Below are 15,003 nucleotides of genomic sequence, written 5' to 3' on the forward strand. Positions count from 1 at the left end.
CAGAGACGGCCTATTGCGACCCATTTGATGCGCTCGGCATATCATTCACTCAAACTCTAAACTTCATTGTAGGTAATTTGGTCAACAACATCAAATCACAGTGTCCAATGAAATTTAGAATAGCAAATCAGACTCGATATCTCATTTCACATATTGGAAGTTCTAAAGTACGCATTTTCAGATCAAATATTCACAGACGCTTCCTACGAAAACACCAAAATGGAAGACGAGTACCTATCAATTTACAAAAAATAGTTAATACTGGAAGTAAAATGTTACTTGATGAGGAATTTATACAAAAACTCCAAAATTACTAAGATTAATGTTTTATTTCGCCCGTTGCTAGCACAGTTAAAAGAGACGAAACACCAACATTAGCTCTCGATTCAAAACTTCTTTACAAATCCATCCATAAAAACAATTACCAGATGCCCCATATAGACAAACTAACTGACTCTATATCACATATAATTGCAAACTATGAGACTCAATCACCTGATAAAATCTTCTTTTTGACCGTAGATCTCAAATAAGCCTATAGTCAGCTAAATTTCACCCTGATACGGCAAAACGTTGTAATTTCAATATTGTTAGTGGTGATATGACCGGCATGTAACGCCCGCCAATTGCAAAAAAGCCATGTGTTATACCCTTATAGACCTCAAAAACACCCAACAATTCTCTTATAAACCTGATGCTGATAAACTTTGTATTAAGTTACCAAAATGCAAGTTCGCTAAACCAGAAATTTTGTGATGTTTAGGCTACAACATTACCCAATCATGTATTTCCGCTCTCGAATCAAAAACATCTGTCATTCTTTCACTCTAGCAACCTTATACACTTAAAAAATTTCGTTCTGCTCTTGTTTCCGTACATTTTAATAATAAATTTATCCCTAATTTAGCTCAACTTTGCCAACCCTTAAGACCCCTTTTTCAAAATTAATATAATATCCTTGAATTGAAGAACATAGTACTAATGCTATTAAAACCCTGCAAATCAAGCTGAAAATATTCACTTCAGCCCGCAATTCGAAACACGTGTTAAATGCAAAGCCTCTCACACTTGTCTCGAGCAGCTCTCAAAAAACTAGCAGTTGTTGAGTGGAAACCAATATCATCTTTTTCTTGATTTTTAAACAGTAATGAAAAACGATATTGTATCAATGAGTCGGAATTACTCGAAGTAGTTTGTTCCATAGATTATTTTAAAAACTATCCACAAGGAAAAGAATTTTCATTTATAACGGATTAACGAGCCTGTTTTCTAATTTGAAACAATATCGTTCTAACAAATCATACAATAGTGGTCTATCACGCTGACCGTCTTTTACAATTACAATTCAAAATAGGACAATTACCCGGAGGCGAAATAGGTTTAGTGGATTATATTTCCGGTAACCCATATATACACCATCAAAAAATATCTCAAACTACGACGAAGAGTTTATAGTTGCTACTCTATCAAATATACAATCAGTCGCTAAACTGTTACAAAAACAAAAATTATTTTGCCCATTCATCTAATCAAATCGTTTTTAGATAACATATCTGATACGCTAACTCGTTTTAAAAAACAATCAAATCATGTTAATAACATTTTAAACGTTGCTCATTCAGTGCCTGTACACTTGGCTCAAAATCTGAATTCATTCGCAGAACAAGTTATAATTCATAAAGTACCTACAAATTTTTCTTTTAATCCAAATGCTAATGGTGCGCCGCAAATTCGCTTGTCTCAAGGTCTTTTGAAACTCGCATGGTGAAAAACTACTTCCAATTTAACCATATTCACTAACATTAGTTCAAATACCTCTAGCGCATCAAAAGTACGTTTAACTCAAAACAAATTAGCACTTGCTCAGCAAATTAATACTCAAAATTTAAAAGCTTTTAATTTTCATACTTTAATGACCAGTTTCGCGTCTCGCGCACATTTACATTTAATTAATCCGTCACTCAAAGCCCATACTGCAAACAAAATTCATTCTACACTACTAAATATTTTATCCCTATATCAAAATTTGCGTCGCAAAACAATATACAAGCGTCTCTCGCTTATCAAAATCCAGTACAATTTCAAGGATTAAACCAAGCTAAACTGTCAATCAAATCCAAGTCACTCATTCCTTTCCAAAAAAGTACTAAAAATCCAAGTTTTTTAAGTAGGTCACGTTCCCAATTGGTTGACAATTAAAAAGTGCTTTTTGCACATTTCAACTCAAAAAATCAGTCCAACATTTGTTCAGTCAATTCAGTTTTTTGAAAAAGAATCAAGCATCAGCAATGAATGGAAAATCGGTGCCCAAATCTTCATCCCAAATTCAACCTTGCGTATTGTTTACAACAGATACTGTACCCAATATGCCCCGCCAGTCCCCATCTAATTCAAACCTAATTACTCCCTTAAAAGATGGTCCCTAACTTTTATCAGAAGAAAAAGTGGTGGGAAAAGGATTTAATAAGAACTTCATATTATCTTTAACCAGTAAAGACGACGTGCTCAGTTTAGAGACTGCATAATACGAGATGATGAGGATAGATTTACTCAATTCAACCCCTACCTCCATTCTTACTGGCGAGATCTCCTTGTCAGTAGTGGTTATATGTGCGTGGAAGAAAAAGTGGCCATTCCCAATGCACTTAAGGAGGTACTCAATGAAGCCTCACACGGAAGTTACCCGGGAAGCGGGGGGATGGCTTGTACGGTCCAACAATGCTGGCTGCCATACACGAACCGCGAACTCCTTGTTCGCTCAATAGATTGCAAACCCTGCACGGTAATTGGTAAAAACCTTAAATCAGTAATAACTGCCAAGCAATATCAATGGCATAAACAATGTATAATTTCTAATCTGAAAACCAAATAGATGCTGCAAGTCCTATCAATAATGCAAATAAACCATAAATCCAAATTTTAACATGACTGGACAGATTTTCCAAATACCCAACCGCAGAAACTCTGGATAAGGCAAACGCTTCAAATTTACTAAAATTTTCAGAAAATTATATAAAATTTCATGGAGTACGTCGTTCTTTATGACTAGATAAGGGTCGTTGTCGCAGTTGCAACCAAATTAAAAATGCTCATATAAATAAATAAAACTTTAATCCTAGCTCTAGCAAATGTTCACCGGGCAATGGGCCTTGTAGAAAGACCTATTAGAACAATTAAGTAACGCCTCACATTTGTTAAAGAATCAAATAAAGAAAACTTTAACTCCTTTAACAATAAAAAACTCCTTTAACCTTAAAGCAGAACTTAAAATAATACTTAACCAGCTTCGCAAACGCTAACACGAAACTATTGATTTTTTGCACTTCGAATATCACTTTGGTCGCCGTGCTAACACTCTTCTTAGCAATATCAGTAATTCACCTAAAAACTCTGATTTGAGTTATGATAAATTACTAAATCCCTATTTAGACGAACAAACTGTGACCACCAATGAAGCTCAGAAGTCACAGTTCGCAACAGCGCAGCGATATAGGAAATTTTGGGACTCTTGACGAAAGAAAGACCAAAGTACGAGAATACATCAGCAGTCGAGGTCCCCGTCTTCTAAAAAAATCTCCTGAATCCAAAATTGTCATCCATATTAAAGAATTTACTGGTATTCAGAAAGGGCACAGAAAAATGCAGCATCGTAATCGAGACAATGCAAGATCAAATATTGCTCGCACAAAGCCAATACGGATTCCTAAAGTCCGGGATAATTTCGCTCGACAAATAACTGAATAAATTGAAGTTTCTGCCCCTACATCTGATCTGCCGATAACCAAATTCCTACTGCGTCAGCACCCCGGGAAGCTCTACATTAAATTTTACTCAGAGTTAAAAAACGTTCACGTAAGAGCTATAAATATTATGGATTTGAAAAGGACGACTCCTCTGAAGAATCCATTAACTCAAGCTCTCAATTTTGTCTTCAACCCGGAAGAAAAAGAAGAGCAGGTGACATCAAAAGTACCCTCAAAGTATCATCGACCAGACCTCAAAAGTACAATCTATATTCGACACCGCGGCACAAGTTGAACCTGTACCAAATCCATATCCTTTGCTAGTCAATGGTACAGTATCGCCTAGGGATCCACGATTTCGCCCGACAGATTTAGCCCTGTTGACAATTAACAGACATATGAAAAAAAACCACAATTTTGGATAAAACTGTGGAGAACTCAAAACTTCATTAATTTTTACTAATTATCACTAGTTGTCGTAAACAGCTGATATTTTCTTTATTGTGATATAACCGACGAATAACTATTAACATTTTCAATATCGATCAATACCGTTATTTAAAAATTTTCATTAGTGCAATTTTCAATTTGTCAAAAAGGGAGATGTTGTACGTAGTAACTTGAAATGTCGTAAAAATAAACTCATTTCAATTTAGTGAGGTAAAATTCATATACAATGTACTTAATTTAATGATGTACCTAATTTGAAGGGCAATGATTATATGTCACTTTTAGTTCAGCTCGTACCCCAAGTTAACTTAGTGCTCACATGTATTTTCGCATCGGGAAGTAATTTGTAGATGACATAAGTATCTCTTGCTCTTGGTGATTCATTCTCTTCATTTTGCCTCTCGTGAATAGTCGCTCAGTTTAATTCATTTGGTCTGCAGTCGTTTTTATCCTCGAGTTTATCAGACAACATTGACTAGGCAATTAGCTTAGCGAATGCTTGTACAGTTTTGTGTAAATTGTACACGCTGAGCAAAACGGCAATCTTAATAAAAGAAACCTTATTTGAACTTCAATTACAATAGACAAATCTGCTTGTGTACGACAATTCTGCTTGTGTTTCCGCAGATGCTGTTATAATTCTATTAATTGCACAACAGTATAATCTTGATAATATTGAGTAACACACCGATATTGTTTTCAATCTCGGCAAAACTATCAGCTCAAAATCTGACGCAATTAAGTTTTCAAAAAATAAATGTTTTCTGATTTGCTGAAAACTGTTAAAAAAGTTTGAGTTGTTTTCTGCGCACAGAAAACAATGTAGAATATGTGGGTTATTTAAACAGAATGAACAATATTCGACAGTGGGGCTCCTCAAAAAACGAATTTGGCGCCTCTCAACTTTTCTGCTCATCAAATAGTTTGAAGACAAAATTGAAACAAAAGTTAAAAAATTTTATGTTGCAGACGATGCGTTTTTAATTCAAAAGCAATGACACTGTCAAATATAAGAAACATATGTCTGAGCAATTTGGAAAAAAAAGAATTAGTGGCTCGAAAGATTACCCATAAAACAGATTTTTTTTGCACGAAAAATGTCAGCGGAAAGCAATTCAAAGCAACAAAACACTGCCAATATTTAAGAAGTGTTATCATCAATATCCATTTGATAACGTTTTTTTGAAATTGACATTGGCCTCACAATTAAAGTACATTTTACGTCATCAAAAACTATTTGAAGCAAGATTAATGTCGCACAGTCACGTAGTGCTCAAATTTTATATAAAAGAGTCTTTTATTCAAAAAATGCAACATATTTTGTTCAAAACGACAAATAAAATGGCAGATAAATATCTGATCAATGTATGGTACACGGAAAAAAGCAAAAATATCAACGAATTTTTTGATGAAGTCTGCCAATATACCGGCAAAACTGTTAACTACTCAAATCAGTGTTTCCTGTTTCATAATTGTTACGAAAGTACCCATCAATTCTAAAAAAACTGTTATCTTAGAAACTAAAACTTATATTAGACAAAATTTAGATTCACTTGCGCTTCATTGACAGTTTTATCAACATTCTGTCAAGACTCTTTAACGTCAAGAATTTAAATTTTTCCATATGAATTTGTAAGATACACTAGCCTTTAGAGGTCATGGTATCAGTTATAGCCATGAAAGAAAAGAAAAATTGTTCAAAATGAAATCGAAAATGTAGAAGTTTTGAATTTTGTGTAATCACGTTTTAGCTTCAGAAACTTTGTTGATTGTCTTTAATACAGTTGAATTCTTTGTATGCTTCCATTCCAGTAAGAAATATATACATATTGTTGCAAAGGGAAAATCGTATTTAAATAATAAGTTAGGGCTCCCCAACTCCTACAGTGTTTACCCTTAACTATATACGCCTAATACGGAAGCTAAATGACCAATTTTCCTTCGCTCATATCAAACCTAATCCTTTTATTACAACAAAATTCGAGTCAATCATTACATTTGATCTTTTTATTTGTTCCGGGGCCTCATTACTTTTTCCCATTACTTGTTTGACAGTGATGGATGGTTCGAGGAGTAGCCCGGTAGGTACAGGTTTGGGGAGTTAGGTTTGTTGGTAGGTTGGGTTTAGGCTTCGGTAGGTACTGTTCAGGGTTTAGTAGTTACAGGTTCGCGTATGGTAATCACAGGTATTGGTATGGTGGGTACAGCTATAGGAACATTTTCATGTGACGCTGCAATTATGGAGGGTTCAGATATTGGGGAACAATTTGTTTCAGGGTTCCAGAAACTAACTGAAGCAACAGATTGAAATATATCGGTCGTTCAACAACATTTTACTTCAGGTGGCTACGTTGAAAGGGTTTCTGTGAGACCTGTTTTCTACAGGTCAAATCCTGGAGTATGGTTTAGTTAAATGGAATCTCAATTTGTCTTTGCTGGTATAACAAATGATGAGACAAAGTTTGATCACATACTTGTTTCAATTCAAGAGCCCGTTGCAATCAACCTTCCAATAGGCATAGACATTTACAGAGACATCAAATATCAAATCTGAGACTTTTTCTAGAGATTGAAACAGGAAATAATTGAAGAAGCTCTGGGATTGATTTCCTTGCACGGTCGAAAACCTTCATTGTGCATGATGAGAGTTCAACGAGAGCCTGCCGAATGTAACCTGACGTCAGATGAATATGTAATAAAGCACAGGCTAATACAAGAATAGCCAATTTCTGTAGAAACGGCACCCTCAACCCATCTAGAACTTCCTGTTGAACAATTGGCCAAATTAGATGATACAGTTTACAGCTACTCAAACACTGTAGTTGCCACAAGTCCTGCAAACTTATTTGCAGCATCTACATAGCAGATGCCAGCAAGACCATTGTACAATCGGCATTCAACGAACAAAAAATCAATCAGTGAAATAATCAAAGTCAAACATATCATCGAAATTACAAATAAACATTTCACAGCAGGTCACAGACCAAAAACTTGTCCCTATCGTTTTTTGCTTATAAAGCAAGAAGTGTAAAGAATGGTGTCAATGGGCAGGACAAAGCCCAAAAGCATAGAGCCCAATGTCTCAACAAAACTCTCCAACAAATCCGTCAAAATTTTATCCCCTAGTTTGTGTGAGGAAACCTCTGGGTTAATCTCTGCATTCTTATAGCCGCTAAATAGGAAGACATTTGAAATGATTTCGTAGCAGACACAAGTTCAAGGACATCAATAATAATGTTATGTTTTGTTAACACAGACTTCATAACATCTACTGTAACAAAACTTAGAATTGTCAATGGAGATTCAATGAGAATTTTTGGCAGAATGCCGTTATCATTTTTGTTTCCCGCTTTGCGAGGAATATTTCCTTTCACATTCTTTACTTCAGATGTCAAAGACAATTTTCTTTGTTTGGAATTCCTGAATGAATTTAAAATAATAGTTAATTGTCATAACCTCACCCTAACTGACAACTTAACAGGTCTTTCTATGAGAAATACGTTAACACCAAATGAAGACAGTCGCTTATCAGTCCAGGTAGATAACAATGACTATTCTTCAATTGAAAATGATAAACTACGAGCAATCTTGGAAAAATCTTCTGATGTTTATTGTGACGTAAAAAATGCCAAATATGCCTTTGATGAAATGCAACGGCGTTGTATAGTACAGCCATTTAAAAATATTTGTTCTTCACCTTTGCATATGTTTCTGAAGAAGGAATTTGGCGATTTCAGAGCCTGCAGTGACTATCAATCTGTCAGTGATAGTTATACAATGCCTAAACTTTCAATGGTTGAACTAAATATCAGACAAATTTTCAGCAAACATTAAATGGTCAAAGCATACCATCAGACACCGATTCACTCACATGACATAAAAAAACAGTCCTAACTACATCTTTTGGTTTGTTTGAACTTATCAGAATGCCATTAGGTATGAAGAATGCAGCAAACACATTTCAACGATTCATTCACGAAGCTGTTAAAAACATATCAGATGTGTTTGTGTACTCAGACGACGTATTGGTCGAATCCTCTGATATTGAGTCGCATCTTGAAACACCTGATCGCATTTTACGAGATTAAATGAATTAGCGAGATGGCTTGGGTATAAACCTGATTATTGACAAATGACTCCAAGAAGCTGCTAATTTTTTAGGATTCCAAATTTCTTCTGGCGAAATTTAACTGTTTGCATCAAAGTTTGAAAGCTTGGTTGGTGTGAAAGAATTCAAGAATTACAAAGAGCTCCGAAGAATAATGGGAATGTTTCCTTTATACAGGGGCTTGTTCCGCAATATGCACAAATTTTTGAGACTTTGCAGTGTCTTCCTAAATCAAGTCAGCCAACACAGAAAAAGAGAAGAAATAAAGCTCATTTGGTTTTGAATACCATGCAACACACATGCTCCCCCAGCACTCAGAAGCTTTAAGCGCACACAAAGAAGGCTGGAGCAAATCCATACTTCTTCACCATATATCACCAGATACCACCTTGTCATTAACAACTGATGCTTCAAAAACAACTGTTGATGCAGCTCTCTTTGAGGTAACGGGTTCCGACAAAAACCGACCATTAGAATTTTTCTCTAGACGCCTAACACAAGCAGAACGAAATTAGAGCACTTCTGACTAAAATTGCTTGCAATATATGCTGCAGCCGTTATTTTTTGCAATCTCATAGAAGGCAGACAAACTGTTGTTTTTACAGTTCTGAAACCTAGAGATTGCAATCTTTATCGAATAAGCGCATCTATTAACCGTAGTCCTCGTGAAGCCAGACAACTTTTCTCATAGCTGAATCTATAGATGAAATTCACCTTTTGTGTGGGTCGGAAAGTAATGTTGTCGATTGTTTCTCTTGTCCATCAGCTGATACTAGTGAAAAATCTCCAAATGTATGAGACAACTATATCGGCGTTTTCGGCTTACCAGAATTAGTGAAAAGACAAACAGAAGATTTTTGTAAATGACAATTGGTTATTTGAACGGGAACTGAGTACAAGAAGTTACCATTAGCAATGAGAAGAGTCTCTGTGAAAAATCTGTTTTTCCACGACCTTTTTTACTTCAGGATTGTCGTTTTCCTAATTTCAGCCAGTTTCATGACTTGTTATCCTGATTGGATAATTACGAAAAGGATGGTTTTAGCAAGGTTTACATGGCCAAAAATTGGTCAAAATATTAAATTGTGGCGCAAAGAATGTCTTCAGTGCCAACAGAACAAAAATTCAAGACGCTCAAAACTTAAGACATGCCAGATTGATGATGGAATTACCAGATTTAGTCATGTACAACTAGATAATGCTGGACCCCTTTCATCAGTTCCAGATTCTCCTCATGGGTATTCGGTGACATTTGTCAACAGAGTGACAAAATGGTTTGAAGCAGAACCTTTATCGTCAACCAAACCTTATGTTATATGTGATGCCATTCTAAATTCGGAGTCTTCTAGATTTGGCATAACAACAGAGAGAGGTTTTCAATTTGAAAGTAAACTTTTCGAATATTTAGCAAAAATATTGTTTTCGGTCTGCTAAGAACAACTGCTTATCATCCTCAATAAAACGGTCAGATAGAAAGTTTTCAAAGAATACCTAAAGAGGCTTAAAAATTGGCTTAAAGTAATTGGCTCAGAGCCTTGCCTTTTGTTTTGTTTGGGATTCGAATTAAACCAGATGAAAATTGAATTTCTGCATTATCAGCAACTACTGGTCTTGATGTTCTAATCCCAAATTCCACAGTCAACGAATAATTAAAAAAATTGTCTTTTGAGTATATTCGCTAGCTACAAAAAGATCTAGACTGTTTAGTTTTCACCTAGTGAGAAAAAAATCAAGTTATCAGGACAATATTTTTATTCCGAAAGAAATTTCTGAATGTTCTGGCTGCGTGTTGACCGTGTAAAAAGCCATTAGAAGCTTCTAACTCAGGCCCACATGAAGTAGTCTTTTTTAAATTATGAGTTTTAAACAGCGCAGATAAAAAAGAACGGTTTGAGACAAACAGTAAATAAACAAAAGCTAAATTCTTGCAAACTGCCTTTAGCCTCCATAATGAGACAGAAGCCGAAAAAAAATGAAAAAGAGAGCCCAAATAAGAGCAATGATGAGACAAAGCTAACTTTTTAAGAACGCTATTGTCTTCGTAATGAGCCATACATTCGAGCAATGATCAAATGTTGTAACATTGCCTAAAATGCAGTAAAAAGTTTCCTCATCAAATGGTTTCATTTTTATTGTGCTGGCTTAAGAGCACATCCAAAAGGCTCATAGTTCTGCTCAAATTGCAAAAGCACTCTGACTGTCAAGCACGTGGCTATAGGATCTGAGAAATTGAGCGGTAATTGAACAATTTTGCCTTTTTGTTGACAAAACTTCAGCTTTGCAGATTGTTTGCAAAAATATTTTCTCCCCAAAAATATTTTAAGTTATTCAAATATTTTTTGTTCCAAGGTCTCCTATTTAAATTGTCAGTAGAAAAGGCTGCTATTGTTTACAAATACAAGCAATCTTAAGGGCAAGTACCGTACGGAGAAGTAAAAAATTTTCCAATTGTTGGCCAATTCTGTCCATTTTAGCACATAATTTCTCCTCTTTTACGACAGAAACTTGGCCTAATTGACCATTCTTTACTCATTTGTAAGCATTAATTGGCATTTAAAAAACATTGCTAGCCGTATTTGTTTATTTACTTTCCATTTTTGTTTATTTTTCATTTTTCTTGATAAATTTGGTTAGTTTAGGTTATTTTAGGTTATTTCAGCTTATTCTACTTTTGTGCGACTGGGACAACCTACGTTTCAAAGTTGAGTGGACGACCTACGGGACGATATAAGTTTTATTTTGGTTGTTACTCTAAGATATTCTGGACATTTTGCGGATTTTGTTCGATATCCTACGATATTCTGTTTTTTTTTCGCGAATTTCGGTGGATATTCTATTTTCTATTTTGGCAGTGTTTTGGGACTTCAGGAGGGTGAGATATGTTGAATACGGTAGCATTGAAAGGTCGTGGTTTCAAGTATATTTATGTACTAAAAGTCGAATTCTTCAAATTGAAATCTGAAAATTTAGAAGTCATGATTTTTATGTAACCACGTTTTAGCTTCATAAGCTTTGTTGATTGTCGTTATTACAGATGATATCTCTATATGCTTCCATTACAGTAAAAAATATATACCTATTGTTTTAAAGGGAAAGACGTATTTATAAATTATGTTAGAATTCTCCAACTCCTAAAAATCACTGCACAGCAACAAAAAAGATGTCGAATAAGCATTTGAATATATATATTACAGAAATGTCACTCTTTGAGTTTTAACATTGATGTGCGCAAATGGTTGCCAATTTGTTTTTCAACTATTGGGAACTTTGGAATGTCGTAAAAACACTAATAATAGAGTGCAAACTCTCAACTTCTAGGAAATTATGCCCACAACTCAAGCTAACCTATTTTCTTTTCCTTTTATAGTTTATTAAGAAAATCTAATGCTCTAAATTTTACATAGCTCTCAAAATTAACCATTTAATCTCATCTTTTGTTTAAAAAATGCTCGTGTTGTTTAAAAAATGTCAATTTCTGAAGAAATAAGTATATAAACTGTGTATTTTTGTTCTTCGGATAAAAATTCAAGTCTCGCTCTAATATATCTCATGTCTCGCTGAAAAGTGTAGATCAACTCGAGTTTCATCAATTGCGGTAAAGGTGTTTTCTGTGCTTGAATAAATTACTGGTTCATTAAGCACCATGAAACAAAGATTTCAGTCATATTTTTTTCTTAAAAATATGAAACAGGTCAGTTTTTGAATCGTAGTTTACTAACAACGAGTGCCGAATAAAGGCGGATTAGACATTAACGAATAGTGTTTATTCAAACATTGGAGGACCCCCTTTTAAGGCAAAGCCTTGTAAAGTGCGCTTGCTATAAAAATTCTGAATAATCAAATTCACTCTTTTTTGCCATATTGAGATTTGGTGGCCACGATACTCTTTTGAGATTAAGCAACGCAATCAGAAAAATGAAGTGGGTCTCTCGCTTAGAAGTTACCGATGACAAAATTATAAAAGTTTCAAAAATTTGTTTTAAACAGAAGATATCAAATAATATTAGGATTTGGACACTGATACACAAATATGAAAACTGAGACAGTTTTTGACTTCGAAAAAGAAAAAAAACATTAGTTTCAACCAAAGAAAAACAAGAAAATTCATACAAACAATACTATGATAATTTGAGACAAAAATATTGTCAGCAGGTTAGTTTTTATAGGCCTTAGCTTATAGGTTTTATAAACTACATAAGCCACGCTTTTACATAAAAGAAATCTTTGTAAAAATTGCAAATTTATCCTAGTTGTCAAGTTTTCTCCAAATATTTTATTGGACTCAGAAATTTCTTAGGAATAATGACAATTTTGATTTAACCCATTATTTCATTGAATCTGAATTTGAACTTTTGATTAAATTAAATTGACTGTTAGGAACCATAACAGTATATAGGGACCGGAACAGTTTTTAAAACGGCAGAGCAAATCAGCGCTGAACCAGTCTAGAGATATTCTGCTTTTTGGATGACCAGCCCGGACCGAACTCCAAGTGTTAATCAAAACTGGGCAATTGTGAATGCAAGTCTCCCATGTAATATAATTTGCTCGCTTTCTCGCTTGAAATCTGCTTCTTTCAAGCGTAGCGCTGTTAGAGCACTGCAAAAGACATTGTCTCAACAGTCACGGTGGCGCAGTAAGAAGGACAAAGACCCAAGGAGATGGAGAGCGTGGGTTAGCTCCCCGTACGGAACTTTATTTTCGCACTTGTATTTAGACTCGGCAAGTCTGACAAGTCTTAAATTCGTTATGATCATAGCTCTGAATTAGTACTGGTATTTAGACTTGAAATTAGACTTGCCCAGTACTGATATTGACTTGGCGTTAAGTACGGGAGTACTCTGTTCATGTCAGATTTTACACTGGCCAATCTTGATTTTTGAGTAAAATTTACTTATTGAAAAAAAAATTTAAGCTTCACTCACGCCAACAAGGTCTGTTTTATATGCGATATGAACTTCCGCGTGGGTACTTGTTACCTTTAATTTGCATAACAAGTCGTAACCACTAAGCTAAATGGGCTTTCTGGCTATTGCTTACAAGTTAGCTTATGTATAAATAGTGTGTATACTACTATCGTAATTACCAGTTATAAGCTACAAAATTATGACGTATTTTTCTCAGACTTCATTTCGGGGTACGAGTACTTTTCAGACTATACAGGATAAGTTTAGACTGGGCCAAATCTATGACGTCAATCCGAGACTCAAGCCCGGATAGATTATCACCATCAACGTATCATTAATAAAAGGTATCACCACCAATGTTGCAAACCAGTGTTTCAATTTATTTTTCCAGGCGGTGAGCTCTCTTATCATACCACATTCAATGCGCCGAGTTGACAAATCGGTTTCAAAACGTCCGGAAAGTGTCTAACAGTTTGATCAAAAAAGGGACCAGAAAGCAAGACGGTATTACAAATCCATAAAATGGTTGTTTGCTACCATCTTCGCTTTTGAGAGGATGCTTATTTTATCCGTCTATTTCTGCAAGATTAGTAGGCTACTTAACCTCAAAACAGGTTACAAATCAAGCATTACTAATGATCTCCATGAGTAGAAAGCAAAATTTTCAATACGTAATGTGTCACTGCTGTGAGGGAAAAGATGTACTGATCAAATATTAAACGTTGTCAACCAATCGGAATATGTTCAATGGAAAGTCGGAAGCCACTCCACGCAGATTTCGAGCCCGACTGACTTTGATTAAAGTTACAAGCTAGTGTTCTACTTTATTTTGTTTCACTCTTAAGTCAGCGAAAGTTGATTCATAAGTAGAGCAAAAGCTTTTTATACCAATGATTATATTAGCATGGCCTCTTCATTGAGTTTAGTTTTCTGATAGCAAGATTTCATAAAAAAAAAAATTGGTCATCAGGGGAAAATAAAAATTTCACTTACTGATTTCTCTATTCTACTGCTCTGAGGGAAACATTTAGTAGAAGAGTCCACAACAGTGCCAATATTTCACGTTTTTCTCAATAAAGATACCAAGCCAATTCCACCAAGGTTTACACCTCGGATCATGCAAAAATAAAGTTTTTATTGATGGATGATTTTTAAATTTTATTTACCCAGTCGTGTTTCTTAGTTAATTCGGTGAAAATTTTTTTTCTAGGCAAGAAGAAAAAAGATCAAATGTCGTTGATGCTGCTTTTTGGGTGTTTTTTTATGCTGTTCAGTGCAAAAACAGACTAAAAATTCCTTCTGATCATAGAAAATACAGTTTCTGAGGTTCATAATATTCAGCAGAATCCCAAAATTTTACTCTGAATTTTATCATGAAATGTCTAATAAGTGTCATGATCAGAGCTCTGCGCATAGTAAAATTCATTAAAAAAATTTTATGATTCAGTACTGAATTTTAATGACGCTCGGGTCCGGGAGTCTATTAGTAGGTCGAGAAAGGTCTCTTCGTTTCAATGTTTGCTAGAATCCTAATGAATTTTGACCAGTCTTTTCAATTCAAGTGCTGCTCAGGCATGTTTTTATTTTCAATTGTTGAGCAAATTAGTTTCTGCTGTTGCCGGATAACTTACTGTGTTATTGTTCATAAGACTATTATTCAGTTCTAAGATTACAGCTAGAATCTTAAAAGATAAAGGTAACATTACAAGATAGGCGTATTAGAAGCGCATTTATTATCAACTCCGTTATTTTGTAACAAGATTGCAGGACTCTTACAAAACAATCGTGTTTGACT

The sequence above is a fragment of the Convolutriloba macropyga genome, chromosome 1 (assembly GCF_964194025.1).
Source record: "Convolutriloba macropyga chromosome 1, txConMacr16.3, whole genome shotgun sequence".
Lineage (NCBI taxonomy): Eukaryota > Metazoa > Xenacoelomorpha > Acoela > Convolutidae > Convolutriloba > Convolutriloba macropyga.